Source organism: Anarrhichthys ocellatus, unplaced genomic scaffold (assembly GCF_004355925.1).
Source record: "Anarrhichthys ocellatus isolate YVR2014 unplaced genomic scaffold, GSC_Weel_1.0 scaffold95, whole genome shotgun sequence".
Taxonomy (NCBI): Eukaryota; Metazoa; Chordata; class Actinopteri; order Perciformes; family Anarhichadidae; genus Anarrhichthys; species Anarrhichthys ocellatus.
In genome coordinates, this window is record NW_022280125.1 from 648,713 (window position 1) to 671,135 (window position 22,423).

At 42.3% G+C, this 22,423-nt stretch overlaps 1 long non-coding RNA gene and 1 other non-coding gene across 2 annotated transcripts in view; both read left to right on the forward strand.

Annotated features, from left to right (window-relative positions):
* LOC116398958 (uncharacterized) overlaps nt 1-18,011 on the forward strand; it is a 34,530-nt gene extending 16,519 nt beyond the window's left edge. The window contains exons 2-4 of the long non-coding RNA XR_004213789.1: nt 2,447-2,592; nt 14,704-14,898; nt 14,995-18,011. This is a non-coding gene — a long non-coding RNA (uncharacterized LOC116398958). The remainder of the gene's footprint in view (nt 1-2,446; nt 2,593-14,703; nt 14,899-14,994) is intronic.
* LOC116398990 (U1 spliceosomal RNA) lies at nt 10,867-11,024 on the forward strand. Its single transcript, XR_004213792.1, has one exon. It is a non-coding gene; the product is annotated as a U1 spliceosomal RNA (small nuclear RNA).
* Nucleotides 18,012-22,423: the final 4,412 nt, after the last annotated feature.

Here is a 22,423-nt window from a genome sequence, read left to right on the forward strand (position 1 = left end):
ACACACACACACACACACACACACACACACACACACACACACACACATAGAAACACCCTCCCCCGCTCCCTCTCCTCTTTGCTGCTTCTATAATTCAAATTCTGTCATGCTCGTTCCAGACTGCTGGCTCCAGTTTCTCTCTCTCTTTCTTTCTCCCTCTCTCTCTCTCTGTAGGAAAAGAAAAGCGAGGGAAAGAGAAGGAGAGGGGAAAAAAGCTCTTTGAGGGACAAAGCTGACAGAACCACACACAGACGAATACACTAAACTAAACTGCAAATGTGAAAAAGCCTGCTGTGCAGTTGGATTCTTGCAGGAACACTGAGCATCATCTGCACTCTTCTCCTCCCTCCACATATCTGTTTTACATTCATTATTTTACTTTTTTTTATCTCCCTCATCTATTTTAGTGGTAAAGGGGAGCATGTTAATTGGCCATTTTCATCACCCACTTCAAGAGCTTGGCTACTTTCAGTCTGTAGTATTGGATAAGTTCTAAAAGATCGCATCCGACACTTACCATAATGTAACATGATAGAATCTATTTGTCAGAGCTACCATGTCATGGTAAACGGCCATCATCAGCGTTATTTTCTCAGGCTCCTCCAGAGCCCCTCAAGACATTGAGGTCTATTGCCCATGACTATAGTCAACTCATCTTGATGTGTGAGACATTTCACCTTAGATGGATGACTTTTGCAATGTCTAGGACTGATCACATATGTGAGATTCTCCTTACTTTTACTTATGCTATTATACACTATTATAACACAAACACAGGCTTCTATCCTCCTTCTTCTGTACCATACCATTCCACATGTAAAATGGCTTCACTGCTGTGCAGAGGTACTACAGACTCAGAAGAATAAGTCAACTTCCTTTTCAATAGCATTTTTAAAAACAGTGCAATAAACGCAGTACTTTTACAGAAAGCAAATAAAGAGAAAACTGAAGTGAGACAAGATGCTCCCAGTGACGATAACAACATGATTAGAAGGCTGTGTTACCATCTTAGTTCAGGGTGTTAGCATGCTAACATTAGCACTGAACTCAAACTACAGGATGATGGGAATGTCAACCAAAGTATTGGACAAAATATAATTATGACCTGATGATGGTGCTCGATAACAAGTCATCACCAAAGTGAGGATCCATTTGGGAACATGCAGGTTGTTGGGATGGTCTAGACCAGTGGTTCTCAACTGGTCTGGCTGCGGGACCCACCATCACCCCTTAATAACAACCGCGACCCAAATCGAGGAAAATGTTCAACTTCTCAAATGTATTTAATGAAAAGATCGTTCAGTTTGAACCTGAGCTGAAAATGTCCTCTGCAGTCGTAGTGTAGGGAGCTCTCTTGTGCAGAGAAATTCTGTCAGTCCCCATCCCACACATGTTTCACGTAAACGAGTAAACTGCTTTGTTTGTTATGTCTGTAGATTCGTCTATTTGTAATGCAAAATGACCACTTGCCTTAATTCGAGCTGTGGTCTGTTGTTTCATGTCATCCGCCATGTCTTCAATTCCTGTACTTATAGTGTCATTTGACAGAGGTATAGTTTTCAGTTTATCCCCTGCTGATATTAGCATTACAAAGCATTAACGCCAAATATTGTTAAGGAGTGTGAATAGACGGCACTCCGCTGCATACAAAATCCCCTTCAAAATAAAAGTTTTTTTTGTTTTTTTTTAAATAGTCAAAGGCCCGCGACCCACTGAAAACAGGTCCGCGACCCAAAAGTGGGTCGCGACCCACCAGTTGAGAACCACTGGTCTAGACTCTAGAGTCTAGAGTCTTGACCAAAGTGGTGGGCCATTTGACCAACCATTGTTAAATGCAATATAGTGCCCCTCAAATTACATTTCAAAGTGCACTTCATCGATTTTACATTTTAGTCATTGTCATATTATAGAATATTGTTTATTAGAAGTTTATACAATGAATTTATAATTGTATCGGAATGTCTACATCTAAAGTTCAGAGTTCACCTTGGAAACAACAGTAAAGAAAAAAGTCTACATCACTTTTAGCATCATTTAGCAGTTGATCTGGAGCTTTCAATCATCAATCACAAGATCTTCATCTGCAGATTTTGAACAAACAAACCGATGAGAAGTTCATGCTGAAAAAAATGCTTCGAAAAAAATGTAAATTCAAACATTTACAATTCAACAACTGGGCAAACTCTGTCTTGTGATTACATCATTGAAATGACCACTCCAGCACAGCAAAGACAGTTAATCGACTTTTTGGTGAGATTGTTTTTGCAAATGTATAGAACATCATCTGGACTTGGAGAATGCAAATTTAGTGTTTTAACAGGTAGTAAAAAATGTCAGAAGTCAACTAACATTTCCTCATTTACCAATATTCTGACCAAGACCCTTTTATTTCTATACAATTAAAAAAGATTGCTAGCTGCTTCACTGCCTCCTCTGTTTCTTCAAGGTCTTCCTCTGTGCAAGGACCTGAACATCCTTGGAGATGGAAAGCTGATGGACACAACGTCCTGTTCCTTGTCTGATGATGACCTCCACACCTGGTTGGCAGGACACACTCACATGCTGTGGTAAACTCATCATTGATCTCTCAGGGTAAGTGAATCATAAAGGAACATTTTTCGTTTCTCCGACATGGTTCATTGCCTCCCTCGCTATGATGATGCAACAGCAACAAGAGAAATGGTTCCTTTAGTCACAGAAAATGTCATAAAAGACCAGGGCAGCCATGATATTGTTTCACATCTCGAAATCCTACAAATGTTCTATATTCACACAGACTGGATGGATTGCATTGAAATATATCCACAGGTAAGCACTTCTTAAGCCATAACCGCAAAAGATTCCTGACTGACGTTTTGATATTTGTATTTTCACCCTTTGCACCAAACTCTCAGGTGTAGTAACAGTTCCTTTAGAATTAACGAAATACCTCTGAGAGGATTCAATAAATACCTGCTGTAGGGTTAAAGTTCAAACCTTACAGTAGAATCATGTTAAATTTAACCTTGACCGATGGCCCTCATCAATGGAGAATGCAATGCCAAGATGGTAAGTATTCAGCGGTAAAGGGCATGGACTAGGTGTTAGACTGTGCTGGACTAGAAGAGTGAGCTGGTGATCTGGTAGGCAGAACCCCACTGCATCCAGTTAATGATCCAGGCTCTGTATCCATCCTGCCAGTGAGGCTCAAATAAGTCCTCTTTGCAGTGATCGAGGAAACTTGGAGCACATACTGAGCAGATGCCCAAATGCCTTGGGGGAAAGCACTATTGCTGGCACCATGACCCAGGCAGGGAGCTCAAGTTCCATGTCACCATTACACCAACGTCACTGAGCTAATGTCACTGTACTAATGTCAGATGACTTTGCCCAGAGAAGACCAGAATGAGTAGCCCCACAAGAGAAAGAGGGACAAAATACCAATCTTGGCTGGATTGTCCCCAGTCCATGTCAGTGATGAGTGTTTCTCTCTAAACATATGACAGTGTGCAGCATTATCATACTTAATTAAACAATGCATTGTTTTCTGTGGTTCTGTTTTAGTGATTACTGCCATCTTGTATTAGATACATTTCATTATGGCATGATTACTACACTGAAAATGATATTTGGTGTCTTTTTTCTACAGTAGTGTTGAACTGTGCCCTCTTCATTGTCTGATATTTTTCAGACAGTCTGAACAATTGGTGTCTTTTTCAGGTAGACAGATGTTTTAAACAATAAAAGGGAACATTCTCTGAAACTGTAAACCAAACAAATTAGAAAGTGACTGAAGGGATCCTTGAATGTGACTTACAAAATCTGTTGCATTAAAATCCATGAAGGGTCATATTTTGGAGTGGCGTTGACGTGAAGTCTTTAGATTGTTTAATTTGTCAAAACTAAATAGAAGTGAACAAATTAAGAAATGTAGCAGAAGTTCTATCACATTTTCCCTTTTGCTGTAATGAATTTTACTAATTTCCCAAGGACAGTTGTGTTATGAGGCCCACTGTTACACTTAGACAAACTAGACGGGGGCAGAAATCTCAAAACATGTCCAAATAAAGTCAAAAACTTCTGCATGGTTAGATACCACAGGGGAAAGTGAGAAAATATGTTTTTTAATTTTTGTATTTGTGTGAATCTAACCTTAAAAAACGGTTCAATATCAGTTCGAGAGCTCCCACTGCAGTAAAGGGGAAAAAGAGAGCCTACAAAAAGGATGATGAGCTAGATAGGCTTAGTTTGTTGTACAAAACAAGAAGATTTAGTTGTTAAAAATCGTTAAAACCGTTTCTGCTGAAATAAACCAACAGCAGTCCTCATTCAGACACAGAAGGCGAGCATGAAAAGGAGACAAAGCTGGAGGGCTGTGAGCAGAATGTTTGCAGGCTTCTTTCTGTTTCACTGCTCCCTTCCCTCTTTCCCTCCACCCTCCCAGTGCTGGAGACACACAGAAAACACAAGCTATTTGAAAAAAATGGAGGCAAAATGGAGCAACACAAAAGCAGCGCTTGCTTTCTCCATCGCCCGCTTACTAATCGGCGTCTTTGCTGTGCTCGATGCATGCCTGTCGCTCGTTACGTGGCAGCATTGCCATGGCGACAGGGGTCTGAGTAATCATTTGTGCAATGACCCCTATTCTCCAGAGGGAAGACAGAGGGCTGGAGGAGCTGATGGGGGAGGAGGCTAGAATGAGAGCAGAGCCAGCAAAAGCAGAAGAAGGGAGGGAGGAGAGGAAGATGAAGGGAGGGAGGGAGGGGGCTGGCTGCAGAGCAAAACAGCAGGACCCAGACAGAAACAAAAGGGAAAAAGAAAACAGATTTTCTTTCTATTGGCAGCAGGGGGGAAAAAACATTTATGTTTTTATTTAACGAATATAACTCTCTCAAAAAGAGGGGACAGGGAGATCGCAAGGACACACTAGGATTCAGTCAATTGTAATGGTGGGAGGATAAATGCTGGACTAGAAAATGGACAACAGACAGAGATAGAGAAAAGACAGGAGAAAGACAAAGGCTTTTCAGACAGTAGAAAGCTAATATGCAGTGTTCATTGCCCCCCACAATATGGAGGAGTTACTGGAGCTGGTGCTGGAGGAAAGGTCATGGGGTCATTAACATAAAAAACATTGGGGAACAGGAATCCGCTCAAAAAATGTAATTGCCTGAGATACAGATATATGTTGACCTTGAACATCCATGCCTAATTTCATCGCAATAGTTTTAAGATTTCTTGATTTTGAATATACATTTCTGGAGAGATAGAGTCTCTTTCTTATGGTGGAGTCATGAACACTGACCTTAATTGAGGCAAGTGAGGCCTGCAGTTCTTTGGATGTTGTTCTGGGGTCTTTTGTGACCTCTTGGATGAGTCGTCGCTGCGCTCTTGGGGTAATTTTGGTCGGCCGGCCACTCCTGGGAAGGTTCACCACTGTTCCATGTTTTCGCCATTTGTGGATAATGGCTCTCACTGTGGTTCGCTGGAGTCCCAAAGCTTTAGAAATGGCTTTGTAACCTTTTCCAGACTGATAGATCTCAATTACTTTGTTTCTCATTTGTTCCTGAATTTCTTTGGATCGCAGCATGATGTCTAGCTTTTGAGGATCTTTTGGTCTACCTCACTTTGTCAGGCAGGTCCTATTTAAGTGATTTCTTGATTGAGAACAGGTGTGGCAGTAATCAGGCCTGGGTGTGGCTAGAGAAATTGAACTCAGCTTTCCAAAGATGTGATAAACCACAGTTAATTTATGTTTTAACAGGGGGGGGGGGGCAATCACTTTTTCACACAGGGCCATGTAGGTTTGGATTTTTTTTCCCCCCTTAATAATAAAAACCTTCATTTAAAAACTGCATTTTGTGTTTACTTGTGTTATCTTTGTCTAATATTTAAATTTGTTTGATGATCTGAAACATTTAAGTGTGACAAACATGCAAAAAACATAAGAAATCAGGAAGGGGGCAAACACTTTTTCACTCAACTGTATGTTTTGCTACGTTTACACTGAGCGTCCACACTACACCGGCGTTTTCGAGCACCGAAAACAGGAGTTTGAAAACACTTGGGTTGCCTTATTCGTGTGGACGCTCGAAAACGGATATGTTTGGAAATGATGACGCCCACACCCGCGTTCGCTACTTGAATGGTTCTTAGCAGTCATGACGTGTCCTTCCCTGATTCGTCACATGTCTATCACGTGACTGTTTCCCGGAAAATCATGAACAACATTGATTATCGATCGACTACCAGGTTAATTTATTAACATGGACAACTGATTACAGGTGATGCTGACCTTGCTCTCTTTACTAGCAGCTGTTGTTCATTTAAAGTCTGCATTTCTGCGGAGGAAGCAGCTGTTAATGGAGCGATTAGTGAGCGGTGTGTCCAGCGGGGTTATCAACCCGTCTGAAAACGGAAGACTTGTCTGCCCTTATTATATACTAATTTTGTCCTGCACAACTATTGTGAAGTCCACAGATAAAATGTAAAATGAACAAAACAGTAATTGCTCTCCAGTAGGACGGAGACTTCAACCACCAGCAGAGCCAGGAGTGAGAACAGACACAATGAAACCGAGGAAACGAGTGAGAGACGTGTGTTGACCACATTTATGGACCCATAATCTAGTAAACCTTTATGTGTAAGTGTTAATATTAAAGTAAATTTGATGTGAGACAGAGAGAGATAGAGCAAGACCCACAGCGCTGTAACTAACGTTAAGTCTGAAAAATAAAACTTCTAAAACTTTCCACGAAATGTTTGTTTATAGAGGAAGATTTTAGAGAAGATCTTAAGTATCAAACACGACCTTTCATTATTAAAGGCTACTTTATTACTCTGTCGTATTTTCTTTACTAAGCAACCCATCTACTTCCTGTTTACATAGACACCCACACGCATGCCCAGTGTACGTGAACACCAGTGGAGGGTTGTCAGGGCCAGCAAGGCCTTCTCTGCTGGCCTAAACAGAATCACAAAGTTATAACTATTTTATAATTTCTTAAATACACTACATGTATTATAATGTATAAAAATATTTTCCCCATTATCTTATTTTCTCATTGCACAGCTACTGTGCAATGAGAAACTGACTGTATGAACTGTACTCAGTTGCTCTGCTTCCAGTGCAGCTTGTTTTAAGTAGAGCTTTTATCCAATCAGATTTCACCTCTGTGTCTCTAGGTAAGAACAGAGGCCCGAGGCCTGCAGACTCACAAGTGAATCCCTTTGCAGTTTAAGGGAATGGGGACCATATTGTTGATTGTCAGTGTTCAACCAATCAGATCTTTAGTTTGACATGTTGGGTGTATTCTTTGACATGCCAGAGCCTGCTAGCTGGCCTACAACTACGTCAGCATTAACGTGCAGGTCAGTTTTAAGGTGCAGCTCTGCAGTAAGGTGCAGCGTGCACTGTGATTGGTCAGTGGGCGAGCGCGTGGCTATTGGGAAAAGAAACTTAAGGTAGCCAGCAGAGCTTAGTCGGAGTAGTAAGAGTTCAAATTGAAAGATATGGAATAGATGACATTTTTTGCATTTTGCTTGGTGTAGATTTTTTTTAACTCAATGGCTGGAGGAGAAACAGATTTATGAGTTGGGATTTAACCGTGGGATTAAACTCTGTCAACAAAGAAAGGAGGATGGAGTTTGTCTTCAAGTGATCAGCACTTAATATCTTAATGACCCTCGAGTGTGTCGCAGAATGCGTGTTCCACTGAAGGTCTACTGGATTGATTTGTCATGCTTTGTTGTCATATGAATATATGTGACTGGTTCTTGTGAGTGACTGATCTGCAGGCTTTAGCTTCTATCTTTATCTTTTTAACACATTGTAGACCATTCTGGCTTTTTGTTTTTCCAAAAACTAGATAATATTTCTTCAGTGAGTGCAGTTGGCGACAGTGTGGTCTTCATGTTAACGTAGTTCTGACAGCTTGACCGAGTTACAGAGGGGGCTTAGCTGAGGCTCAATTCATCCTGAGGGGAACATTAATGTTTGAACCAAACTGGACTGGCCAACATTGTTATAGATTCATGCTGCTATCACGGCAAATGACAATTAGGGCTACGTCTAAAAACATTGTTGAATGCTTCTGGTGTCGGTGCAGTCCCAGATCTCTGGAATTGCTTTTATTTGTTATAGCTGGCTGCCAGAGCTACAAAAATACAACCAAAGTTGGAATGAACCACAGCTTTCCTTTCAAGTAGGCTTTTAGTAGAAAATCTCACAAAAAGACAAATACAAGCTTCATTGTTGTCCAAAAAGTATTAACACATCAATGAGCCTCACTGTTGCTCTGGTGACATGGTCCTTCAATCACCATCAACACACTGTAGTTTATTTAGACTCAGTCTAAGCTCAGTCACATAAGCCATCCTACTGACTCAAATACTCACTAGAGCAACACTTGGATTCATCCGCTGCTGAAAATAGTCTCCAACAAATGCATCTTTTTCTCTTGAGTCACATTTGCTAATACACTACAGTGAGCTGCCCTTTCAGGTAATTATTGGGCCATTTAAAGAAGTTAAACTATATTGCGAGTTGTTTTTACATCTTCAGTACGAACCGATGGACAACAGACAGGGTAGTGAAGTCAGAAAGTATCAGCATTGTCACGGGACATAATGAGGACTCAAATGCAGATAGTCAGAGTAGTGAACAAAAAGGGTTTAATAACTCACGAAACAAAAACGGGTAATCCATAAACTCCCCAATAACTCCTCCGAGGCCGAGAGTCAAAGTCCACAACCGGGTGGGTGGAGGGGGTCCGGAGATCAAGAGGGGAATTCGAGAGACTGGGGGTCAGGGGTCCGGAGATCAAGAGGGGAACTCGAGAGACTGGGGGTCAGGGGTCCGGAGATCAAGAGGGGAACTGCACTCCTGGGGCTGGAGATCAGACGGGGAACTGCACTCCTGGGGCTGGAGATCAGACGGGGAACTGCACTCCTGGGGCTGGAGGTCGCTGCGGCACCGAGGCGGTGGCGGCGGCTGGAGGTCGCTGCGGCACCGAGGCGGCGGCGGCGGCTGGAGGTCGCTGCGGTACCGAGGCGGCGGCGGCGGCTGGAGGTCGCTGCGGCACCGGCGGCTGGAGGTCGCTGCGGCACCGAGGCGGCGGCGGCTGGAGGTCGCTGCGGCACCGGCGGCTGGAGGTCGCTGCGGCACCGAGGCGGCGTCGGCCGGACCGCCGACAGGACACGGGGAGCTGGAGTCGGCCGGACCGCCGACAGGACACGGGGGATCGCTGCGGCCCAGCGGGAGCGGGGGATCGCTGCGGCCCAGCGGGAGTCTGACCCTTCTTCTTCCTCTGTCTCCTTCGAGGGTTGAGCTGGTTGTCCATCAGGTCGCGGTTTCGCCTTCTGGACACCCCGAGGCCCACCAAAAGCCAGGCGGGTTCCCCTGAACTGCTCGTACCACTCAGGGGAACGGCACTCCCAACCATGGTCTGCTGAGTCCATTGTTGGCCAGATCATTCTGTCACGGGACATAATGAGGACTCAAATGCAGATAGTCAGAGTAGTGAACAAAAAGGGTTTTAATAACTCACGGAACAAAAACAGATAATCCAAGGACGAGACAAGGGGGGAAATCCGGCAGGACAAGGCAGGGCAAAAAACAGGGCAGACAGACTGGGAAACCGGGAACAGGAAGAGCAAAACAGGCTGGTAGGTAGGAAACAAAAGCAATGATCTGGCAGTGAGTGAGTGAAAGACAGGGGTTTAAGTAGTGACTAGAACAGGTGAGGAGAGTTGTGCTGATGAGTGAGAGTGTGACTGGCAGGTGCACAGAATGAACTGATTAGGGACAGGTGAAGGAAGTGAGGAGCTACAGAAAACCACACAAAACACCCAAGGCAAAGCCTGATTGTGACAAGCGTTGCTGGTTTTGGCCTTTTCATAATTAATGGTTGGTTCTCAACAATAATATAATTCACAACTTAATAGGATGCTCATTCAAATCTAACGTGTGATGCGACCACATCAGAAATCGAAAGTGTTTAAAGCTGATCCAAACAGCCACACTCGAAGCCACAGCCAAAAGCTTGCTGGCATTAAGCGGGGGAGAGAAATATTTTTTAAATATAGTTTACAATGCACATTTTCAGACATTCTCTGCTGGATGAAATCCAGTCTTGGACTTATTTGTTCACATGTGGCATGAAGGAAATGAAAAAAATGAGAGCGAGTGAGAGCAGTTCAAACCCTGGCTCCTTTCTCAGCTCCTCACAGAGGTGTGGATGTTGGATGTTAGTGAAGTTACAAAAATGGTCATCACAGACCTAATGTGATGCAGGCAGACAAAGGCAGCTTAAAACTGACTGCTGCTTTCAATGATGAACTTTCCACTAAATCTTGTCTATGTCGAATGCACTGACACAGGTTGAAAGGTTCAGTGCGTTGCACTCTGACCACCAGGGTGTGGTCAAGTGTGAATAGTTGCTCGTGGGACCACAAGTCTTGTAGTTAGGGTCTGGCAACGACTGCTAAATGGCAGCGTGAGCAGGATTTTCAGGCTGGGTACATCTATTCCTTCAAAGGGGATTAAAGGAGCGGATGTAATTGGCCATTACTAAAGCTCGCCATCATTAAAACTCCACCTGCTGATACTGCAGTTCTCCTACTAATGTATTCATCCTGTTCCTGCTTGTCTTCAGCTTGTGCCATGCTGCACCAGGGTTGTGCCTTTTGTCAATAGAGTTGCTGATATTAGTTAGGAACACTCACTGTGCCTTGGGTTTGTGCTAGCATTGTGCTGGTGCTTACTGACAGATATTATTGAAATGGCATATTCCTAAATAGGAATTGTGACCATATAGCACATATTAAAGCTGCACCAATTAATCATCTTATCTAAAGATGGGTCAACTGACTGTAAATACATAAAAAATACTTACCTGGCAGGAGCGATACCATGATCAAGAGGGTGGTTCATTCAGGACGAGGCTCACACACTGCACTCCGGTTGTGCTGTTCGCTGCGAATTCCTCAAATGTTTGAATCTCAACGGCATAATTTGTGGTAGTGGTGCTCTCCTCAGACTCTAAGAGGTAGTTGTGCCTCAGTGGGTAGAGCAGGTTATCCCTAAACCACAAGGATGGTGGTTTGATCCCTGCCTCCTATTGTCTTCACACCTTGAGTGAGGCCCTCACTGCTTCGGTTTTACAACCCGCAACTTTACTGTTTTTGTTCAGGGTCAATTCAGCTGGATACGCTCTCATCCATCTTGTTTCCAGCTGCAACAATCAGCTGTTAATAGCAAAAAAGCTGTGATAGACTCACACACTGTACACAGAGATGGGCAGTATTTCTATTACTTGTATTTGAAATACGTATTTCAATTACTTTTGAGTATTTTGTAATTTGTATTTGATAGGGCTGATAAAAATCTAACGTAATTTGTAACAAAATACTTTAGAGTGGAGTAACTTTGTATTTAAAATACTCAAAATACTTTCTCCATGAATCAAAAAACAGTTCACGAGTTCAGTCTTCAGATCCTCAAGTTCAACAGATTGTCTGTCAAGTTAAATATTTTATCTGAGTGTGACAGATGTCAACTAGCTTGATGTATAATTTATGTCTGGGTCTGACTACGTAGCCCATTGTATATACATGGTGATGGTTATAATATCAAGCTAGTGATCGATGCTAACATGCTAATGACGCTAGCATGCTGTCTAGGCTAGTGCATAGCCAGTGTTTAGCAAGTTAACTTATCAGTGGAGTAGCTAGCTATAGGAAGAGGGAGATTGGGAGCTTGTATGTTCATGATAACCTTATCAAGAGACGTCTGACCATCTAATCTTGCACTGTATTACAAGTTATGCTGTATCTTCTCAATGTGAATGTCATAATGCCATATCAATTACTGGCAGATAATATAGTTCACAGTTAGCCAGGCTATGACAGTAGATGTCCATTTGTTAAAAAAAACTAAAAAACATTAAATATCCAATTTATTTTATTTAAAAGGCATATTATGAAAGTATTCTATATTTTGCTTTTATAGTATACATAGGCCTAATGTGTGATGCTATTCATATGTGATGAATATTTTCTTGTTGATACAAAGCCAAAGTTTATGGGCTGTCCCATTAATAAGAATATATATATATACATAATCAATCAAGTTGTCTTTTAATAGCTTTGCTTAGTTACACTGACATTCTGTGACTGTTCTTCCTTTTTGTGGGTTCACCAGAGCTTTTTGTACATTATAGCCCAAACCTGAATGCTCTGCTATACCAAATTGTGTGAAAACGGAAAATACAGAAAAAAGTATTTCCTATATTTTGAATACAAAATACATGTATTGTATTTTGTTACATTTTCTGGCACCAGTATTTTGTATTTTATTTTAATACATTTATTTGAGGGGTATTTTGTATCAAAATACATTTTGATGTATTTTTGCCCATCTCTGGCTGTACACTACCTGCTCATAAACAGCAGACCGATTCAGTTAGCGACTAGTTGTTGAACATTTAGCATTTAGCAGCTAAAGAGACAGATATCTACAGATATCTACCCATGTTGGTGGAGACCAAAAACAGAGCTAAAAGGAGAGTGAATGTTCAGCTTTGTTGGGTGACCAGCAACACCACTCTAACTGTGTAAATAAGCAACTTTTTGCACGTTGACCACTTTATATGGTGATTATAGTCAGATGTTGTGTCTTAAAGCTCGTTCCATTTCCCCTAAGTGGACCAAAAATCTATTCATGTAGTTTCTCATTGTACAACAAATGCTACATTTTGTTTTGCTACTTTATATAATCTACTACTCAATGTAATCAAGAGTAAATGCCTCACCCTTATGGGTTGCACTTCAGAGTATTCAGTTGTTGATGTAATGACTTGGCCAATTTATAAAAGAAGCAGTAGTTAGTTTTTTTTTTACAATTTTTAAAAAACAAATTTTCCTACGTGAAGGACACATCTCGAGACCTAGACAAAACAATCTGCATGGCTTGATACTACTTGTAGCTGGTCACAAAAATCAGTACTCATTAAATATGTCATGTCCCATTAAACAATGCAGCCTTAAAGTGAAGACACTTACACAAAAATATTACATGTTACCAAACATTCTTTCCTTCCCTTAGGTCAATCAGTGAAAGACATTACAATACACCTGAATCTGATGTATTTTTTGTTACGGACATACAGGTTTGGATGGAGAAATCAGACGCAATAGTGTTTCGCAAGCTTCACTGAGGGAAAAACTGACTCAAGTCTTCATCAATTAATCATTTATATATCAAGATGACTGAGCAGAAGTGAGAAGTGCAGTAATTGGGTATCACATAAGATAGAGAAATAGATAGCACAAGGACAAATGTGGAGATATTGAACAAAGAGGAGGCATAGGAGTAATATCTGGGAGTTTAGATTCTGGACTGTGACTTCAGCACAAACAGCTAAGGTCTCCAGTGCTTACTATACATACACAGGAAGCTGCAAGAATACAGCACCTGCTTTGCTGACACCTGCAACTGTGTTGCAATGCTGCACTCCCTCTCCTAGCTACAAAGAGGGAAATAACCATGCTTAGGAGGAAACTGAGGGGTGAGGATGTGAGTGCAGTAAGCAGAGGGTAAGAGTAGCCAGGAATAATCGAGCAGTGGGGCTGAAAAGATGAGGGGAGAACATCAATAGAGGGGATGGGAACAGGGCAGTGCAGATACGAGGTAGGACTGGAAATGGAAAGAGACCACAATATAACGGAAGAATGTGGGAGAAAGAAAGCAGGATGATGGAATGAAATCTGTATTTTTCACGAAAATGTAGGCCTAACATCAGTTTAATTGGGTTTACTTTTAAGCTGTATGTATTAACTGTAGCGCTGCTGTGTTCTTAATCAAATAGTTTTTCAGTAGCTTAGCTCTTTTATTGATCAAGTAGTGAGAGAACGTCCATATGCTATATTTCCTGAAGCATTTCTGAAGCTCAAGCTTTCTGCTGCAGTCTGAAATAAAACTGAAGGATTAGTAAGTGAGGGACATGTATGTTTAGCCACCAGAAGCGCTACCGTTGCTGTGGCCGTAGGCCTACACATACTACCACAAACGTACACGCTTTAATTATATGCTACTGTGTAGTTTACTGTGAAGTCTTGTTAAATAATCATGCATTGAAAGTTGAATAGACACTATACATACAGACACATTACCTCAAAGTTGCCTATAGAAACAATTAAGTGCCATGTTCAAGTCAATTTAGGCTACTGCAGTGGCAGTCTGCTGTTCCCATGTTCATACCATTTTGAGTTTGCTGTTGTTGCTGTCTGAGGTTGCCTGTAGGTAATCAAAGTTCAAATGAAAATGACTCCACAATGTTTCTGAGTACTTCTTGATCTCAGGTTGATCTGTTACTGACTTTAAATCTAGATAACATTCAAGATGTATTTATTGGCATTTATTGTCACGACCATAATACACACTACATCTGTCTGGAAGCAAAAGAATCTCGTCTGTTGTATACGTTGTTTGTATGCAACAGACGAGACACACCATTAAAAGAAGTTCCTGCTAAAACGAGAGACATATGTAGAAAAGTAATCACAGATAATAAATAAAATAAATAAATGTCCAAGATTGTGAGAGCACATAAACATATACAACATATAAAAATGAAAAAACATGTGTGTTATATCCTATCTTCCTATCTCATCTTCTTGGTTGTAAAAGCCTGTTTTGTTTTGTCTTTGAACTTCCCTTAACAGATCGCATTGGAAGCTGCCGATGTTGCTGTGGTGATACGGTCCACATCTTGTCCCTGTGCTGCAGGCACAGCCCCATGTAACCATTCGGTGGGGCTTCTTTATCAAAGCACATGTTGCAGTGACTTAAACAAGATGGAGCCATTACATGTTTGGTGCACAGACAGACTGCAGACTTGGCATAGACCCGGGACCCAGGTCAGCGATCAAAACTAGGTTATGATTGGTTTGTTTATAAGGAAGTGGAGGCATTTTAAAGTACACAACTTAACAGTCTTTGTTATATTTTAACAGGGGATCCAGGAGTCTGTTGATGAGTTGGTGTTTTGTAGACCAAAATTGAAGGGAAGGTTGGTGTGGAGTCAGGTGTCAAATCCATCTTCTATTCAGGTGAGTAAACCTCATGAATGTTATTCCAAACATCTGCAGTTAAATCAACTCTCTCACAATTGCAGTTGTCAGTGCTATTAAAAATACACACAATATAGCTGATAGTCAATTACAGCCTCAGTAATTATGATAAGAACATGTACATAAATGTTGTAGAACAGATTTACTTGCTCTCTCATTGAACCCATGGTGCCAGATCTTCAGCATTCTGTTTCGTTTTCAATGCCTTCAACACCAAAAGCCAATTGGCATTGGACCTGACACTTATATAATTGGTATAAACCCTGATTTATTCTGGTGTTGTAGGGCCCCTTCCTGACCTGGGTGTGGTGCCTGTTGGGGACAAATTGAGAGACATTTGGATACAGCGAGGGATTTGAAAATATTCTTTATGGACTTTAGTAACTCACCATGAGTTACTAAAGAGTCCTATTTAAATTTGGAACTGTGCCCTTTGGATCTGTTTTGTTATACCAGTGCCCTCTTGAGGCTACTAGGGAAACTATGAAACATCCAAATGCCCCAGAATTCCTCAGCTTCCTATTGAGTTCATGCCTGACTTGGGGCAGCAGTGCTACTTTGAGAGCATAAAGGTGTCTCATGATCTCTCTGAAACCAGGGAACAGTCTGACAGTCCCTTGTGGATCCAGGTACGACCACCAAGACTGCCTGCCAGCCGGTTCAGGGAGGTAAGTAAGTGGTAAGTCCTCCGCAAAAATCCCTATCAGCCCTCATTCTTAATTAAAGGAACGCCCCACACTCTGGTGTTGAAAACAGCCTGAGAAAATAAAATGGTTTTCTGATATGTGTATTGTGTCTGTTTATCCGTGTGGGCTCATTGTGCATCCCGATGCACCTCAGCTTGGTGCCCGCCCAGATAGTAAAGTTTTTGACCCAGCTGAAATCTCACTATTTGGACTAGTGGAAGTGAAATGCTGCAATACTGACTCGGTTGCTGAGGTTAAGCACCTAACACCAGCCAGAGGTATGACTTTGTAACTGACACACACACAGATTTCCCAGTGCAGAGGGTCTGGAGGGATGAGGACACCGTCCACCAAATGAGGCAGCAGCTTGATGTTCTATTACAACAACTACTGTACATGGATATGTTTTTCAAGTCCAGGCATTGAGTAGGATATGTGCTATCTGACTTGTGAGAATGGGGACAAGATTAAACCTAGTTCTGGCCTCTCCTTGACTATGTTGGTAATCTAGATGTACAAACTAGTTTGTTAGACAAATGTTTATTCATCACTCAAACTTGCTGCATATTGCTACGGCTTGTTATTGTACTCATGTTCTTTATGGAATCTTTTCTGTAAGAGGGAAGCAATCTTCTTATTCTCCATTCTATGCAGTTCATGAATTGTTGAGTGTAAAGTAATCTCAAAGATTTTCATTTAAAGAAAAGTCTGTTAGTCACTATGCATCGCCAAAGGAGGTAGCACAATGCTGATGGAGCCTATGGCCCACTGATGAATGTATTGCAATATTTATTTATTAGTTGTACGTCAAACCAGGTGTCTCTTATCATTGTACACACACAAAATGGAACTATTCACATAATTCTGGAAACTTAAAGCAAATTTATCGACAAAAAGACTCCAGACTGCTGAACTCTGAGCACAATTCCTTTGTTTCACTCAAATAGAAATTCTATATCAACCAGGACTGAAAATGGTCAGGATTGCCACTTTAAAATCACAACTTGAGAAATTAGATGGTTTAACCATTGAAATGTTGGCATATCTCTGTAAATGTATGAATACATATATAATGTATTTGTTTTCATGCTGCACTTAATAGTTGTTGTTGTACTTGACACATGCAGATTAAATTAAATTAAAAAGTAGGAATTTGTGATGCCAGTGTCTGTGTCTCTTTTCCTTAAATTAAAATTAAAATGCCACTGACAGCATATCCTCAGTTAAAAACCCTTTGTCAGCCTGGACTCCATCTCCAAAATTTTAGTATTGTTGACTCTCACTGGGAGGCCTTAAACTGACCAGGTGGAGGCAATAAAGCATAGTCATGGTCAGGGTAAGGGGCGGCAGCTGCACCGCCTGAGGTAACATTCTCCTGACATTCTCCTGACTTTTGGGCTTTTTTCCCAGTCATTCCAGACAAAGGAACAGCCTCCTTTTTAAGGCGTCTTATCCTTTCGGAGTTGAAAATCCTCCTTTATAAAATGAAGACGGCAAACATAGGTGCTCCCACAAAGAATTTTGAAAGTGGCACAATCGTCTCTTCTGATCGCAGTAACACAGCGAACTTGCAATTAATTATCCGGTGGAAAGTTGTGGAAACTTGAATAAGGATTCATTGGCTTGTTGTTGGAATAATACAGATCAATACAGTGACTTTTGCAGCTAGATTGCCCCATGGTTTAGCTCCATTTCTCAATGGGAGTGGTAACATGGGTGTTTCAGCTCCAGCTATTGTTGTTTGCATTTATAATAATTGTGTTTCTCTAATAATGAAGAATGAGAGCTCTCTCTTCTCTGAGGATCTATGTGTTTGACAGGTGCAAATCGGCTGAGGACGATGGGCCGGTCTATTTAGCTTCCCGAATGTCACAGCTGATGGACTGATGCTCCCAGCAGAGCCTCGTCCTCCCTCGCCTATCCAAACGTTTGTAACGTTCTGTGTAAAGTTCTGTGGGGACAGTGTTGAGTTAAGTTCATTAGACAACCAGCCCTCACTAGGTTTTGGAGCTTTTGAAACTGTACAGATAGCTTTAGCTCCACCACTACACTTTCACTTGCATTGTAAATAGCTTAGTCAGTGTGTACAGCACAAACAATAGGGTTAAATCACCGTTTAAGTTTTACAGTTTTCTCTTGTTTATACTTAGTCTAGAGCAGGGGTCTCAAACTCGAGGCCCGCGGGCCCGCCACGTCATTTTATGTGGCCCGCGAATCCGCCAGCAAAAAAAAAAAAAAGTAAAAAAAAGTAAAAGTTAGACTTGATAATAAAAATATCCCCGTAGTCGAAATTATGAGACACAAAGTCATAACTATGATAGAAAGTCATAATTCTGAGATAGAAAGTCGAAGTTATGAGATACTTAAACACAGTCATAGAAGCAGCTCTTTACTGTACACTTGACATGGAAATGTATTGTGAGTACATTGAAGACTACTTTAAACGTGGCTTTACAACACATGGAATACTTCACGTGGGATTGTACAAACGCACCCTTTGAACAAAGTTATCGTATTAACTTGTGTTTGATATTTGTCTTTGCTATTTTCTTTAATAGTTTGATCTTTAATGTGGGTTTCTTAACCCTAAATTAAGGATTAAGGATTTAAGTTATAATAACAGAAATGTTTTTACATTTATATAACTGCATGTACAATATTTTTACACTTGAATAAACAATAATCAAATGCAGAGACAGTTATTTACCAATATGTTAGGAGAAGTTACATTTACACCGTCTTACAGTTTTAACCGGCCCTTTGAGGGCGACCGTGATGCTGATGTGGTCCAGAGTGAAAATGATTTTGAGACCCCTGGTCTAGAGAGTAAGGTTTAGTCTTGTTGATTGATTTAGTATTTTTTTTGTTTCTTTTTGTTATGATGAGCCCTGGATACAAACTTCTCTGTAAATAATTACAACATTGCTGCCTCCAGCAATTTAATTGTTGCATTCATCTGCTCTCTGTGTCTATGTTCTTATGTTGCGTTCCCACACCCCTAGATCAGGGCGTAACAAAGTGGGGGCTCGTCCGGGATTTGGACTCGGGACATCTCGCACATTAGGGGTGCATGTGTGGGTGCTATCCGGGAAGTTGATCCCGGACGAACCATAAAAAAATTCGGCCGGGGCCATAACAAGGGGTGGTAGGGAACCGAAAGTAATCCTCAGCTGCTTTTCTTGTTCTGTACACTAACGGCACAGTAGAGTCAATTAGTGGTTTAAAATGATATTTTGGAACTGTTTCTTGAAGAATGGATTAAACCAAAGATATATAACGAATGTAATATTGTAACCCTAAATCTAAAAGCACAGCCCTCTAATGGACTTTATGGGTAATACTCTCCTCCAGTCACGAGCATTCATTCGCCCACTGAAAATTTGCACTAGCGCAGACCATCAATCAGCGTGTGCCTGCCCGAATACGTGTGAACCACACAGTATATAAATCAGCACACACTGCTGCCTGTTATCCCACAACCACTTCAGCGAGCAGTGTAGGAGTAGCAGGTTCCCCTTGGTAGAGGGAGCCACCTGTTCTTATTGAACTAGGGTTACAATAGCATAACCTTTGTTCTAAATCCCAAAGGCGCCGCTCTCAACTAGACTGCATGGGAACAGTGTGTGGAGCCCGATTAGTGCAAGCCCTGTTGTGACATGACCTACGCTGACCCAGCAGAGAGGTAGGAGGTGCCAGCCAACCCAGATAGTGAGTAACTGAACTGGGTAAAGCCATGGCCTAACCCTGCAGGGATCAAAAAGACAACCGTTAGACACCCTGCACACCACATTCCCTGGTTCATCAAAGAGCATGGGGACATGTAGATGTTTCATGCCCAGAGGGGGGGGCCAGACGCAACACAACCGACACACCCCATTCTTCTCACCAGTCCTCTGTCGTTCCAGCAAGCACAGACCCTACAAAAGAACCAAGAGATAGAACTGTATGAACGAACAAGCCAAAAGGCTTGGTTGATACACTCAGAAAGCCCTCCCGCCAGGCATTGGATTGGGCTTTACCGACCACACCCTCCCCAATGCACACAAACAGCTGTTCAGTGTGTCAGATGGGGCTGTGCTTTCAACATAACATAAGCCAACGCAGAAAGTGGGCAAAGCAGATGTAACTTTGCATCCAGCTGTACAACCCTCAACCTGAAAGAACTCCTTAGGCTCTTGGGAACAATAAAGATTTTGGTCTGAGGTAGCCCCACTGTGGTCACCACAAAACAGCAAGCAACTGATGTACTTTAACAGGGCAGTTAGTTCACAAACTCTCTTCTAAATTCAGTGTAAGCAGCAAAGCTGTCTTTAATGACAATACCTTCAGAGACAAGCGCTCCAGAGGCTGAAAGGGACCCTTCACCAGGGCATCGAGTACCAATGGCAGGGGGGAGGAGGCATGCATCACTGGGTGTTAGGAAGAAATAGCTGCTGCATACACTTTATCAGTGGCATGAAACAGCCCTCTATCCACCAAAAAAGGAAGAATATACCCAACTGCACAGGACAGAAGATCTAGCCTCTTTTCCTCGCACTAGTGTTGGAACCCTGACACTTTGATGATGGATCACGCTTTTGCCTCCTGGGGTACATCTCAAGTCTCTTAATTGCATCCCCGTTTCCCTCACTTGGGTCCTTTCCTTGCGTCTTAGTCCCTCCCACCAGGGATGCATGGAGGAAACCATGCAAGGAGAGAGGAACTAGGAAATATGTTTTACGATACATGAGACGTCCTTTCCTCAGTTGCGTCACGTGAAGCCACGTCTGTTTCTGATGACGGAGGATCAGCGGATCACAGCTGGATCAGCTGTCAGTCGGCTTTAACAGCTGGAGAGACTTTTGAGAAGTTAGTGTCTGTTCACATGATCACTGTACTTAATAATAGTAACTAATAATACTAATAACTAATAAAGACACACAGTAATCACCACTGTAGAGGTGTTTCTCTCTGTAGTCTGTTAACAAACTGTGTCCTGTGTTCTGTTTATAAGCACAGGATCCATTTCTCCCGGCGGAATGCGATCGTCTTATTTATGAATTATTTGCGTCTGTACGTTTTGAAATTGTGACTGTGACGTCATTAAATCACCCAGAATATGTTTATTGTTTCTCTTAAATGATAAAACTCATCAAACACTCAGGAATGATGTAAAACGTGTTTCGTCTCTCCAGCTCTCTCTGACTTTAATTGTAATAAAATTCATAATTCATAATAAAAGTTATTGAGGGAAACATCAGATCATGAAAACACAAATCTTTCTAATAAATGAAGAAAGTTGTTTGTTGTTCAGACTACAATGAACATTTAAACTAGAGTTTATTCTGTGATCTGTCTTCACTCTGGTGTTAAAGTCAGTCAGTCAATCCGATCGGCTGCAGCGTCCAATCACATGACTGATGAACAATGAGGGGGCGTGTCGACCGTTAAAAGACTTCCTGGAAGTCTGTTCTCGTGGTTCCTCGCTCATGGCTCCTCCGAGGTCCCTCCTCCATCCTCGATCCTCGCTCCTCCAGCTACATTAGAGCTTTGGGACGGCCGTCAATATGGCGGTGCAGAAACAACTTCCGGTTCAAGCGAGGATCGAGGAGCGAGGAAACGACAATTAAGAGACTTGAGAAGTACCCCTGGATGGTCTGCACAATCTGTACAGACAGCCCAGCCCTCCTAAGGTGGTCCCTCTCAAGAGACAAGCCTGGAGAGGATGGCCCAGTGTGGGCTTATTGCACCCGCCTCCTGAGACGGAAGCCCTAGAACTGGGAAATTGTAATTTAAACCTGGAGCTACCAGAATGACCAACAACTGCTCCTGCCTCACCCTTCACAGCAGGAGGGGGACAAGGTAGAATGTCGAAAAGGCGTGAAGCAACTTTTTGGGCCATGGCAGGTGTGCAATTGCGTCCACCCCCAGGGGTGGATCGTCCTGCGTCCCAAATAGAACCAAAGCGGGCAATGGGTGTCGCATCGACAGATCCACTTCCGCTTTCTACTTGACTCTTAGTGGTACACCTCTCGGCATGAAGTTGCTGTCCTCCAGTTGAATAATATGGACAGCCTTCAGAGACAACAGGTGCTCTGTGGCCCACAACCAGAGGCTCTCCGCTGTCCTCAACAGTGCAGCAGTCCAAACTCTGCCCTGCCTATTGATGTTGGCTACCATAGTGAGGTTGTATGTCCTCCCCAACACGTGTCTCCCTCATATTAGGGGTCTGAAGTTCTGGAGATTGATGCAACGTTCCTCTGCCGGTGGCCACAAATCACCAACTGCAGACCCCAGGCTTTGTGAAAACCTTGACGATAAGTTCGTTGAATAAAAGAAAACCCTCATGCCACAGTTGCTCAGCGGTTGCAGTGGCATGTCGACACATCAGGCTCGTAAATGGTAAATGGACTGTACTTGTATTTCTCTTTTCTAGTCTTCCGACCACTCAAAGCGCTTTAACATTCATTCAACATTCATTTCATCATTCACCCATTCACACCCATTCATACACTGATGACAGGAGCTACCATACAAGGTGCCCATCAGGACTATCTAACATTTACACCCATTCATACACCGCAGGAACAGCCTGCGGGAGCAATTTGGGGTTAAGTGCCCAAGAGCACATCGACATGGACTAGCGG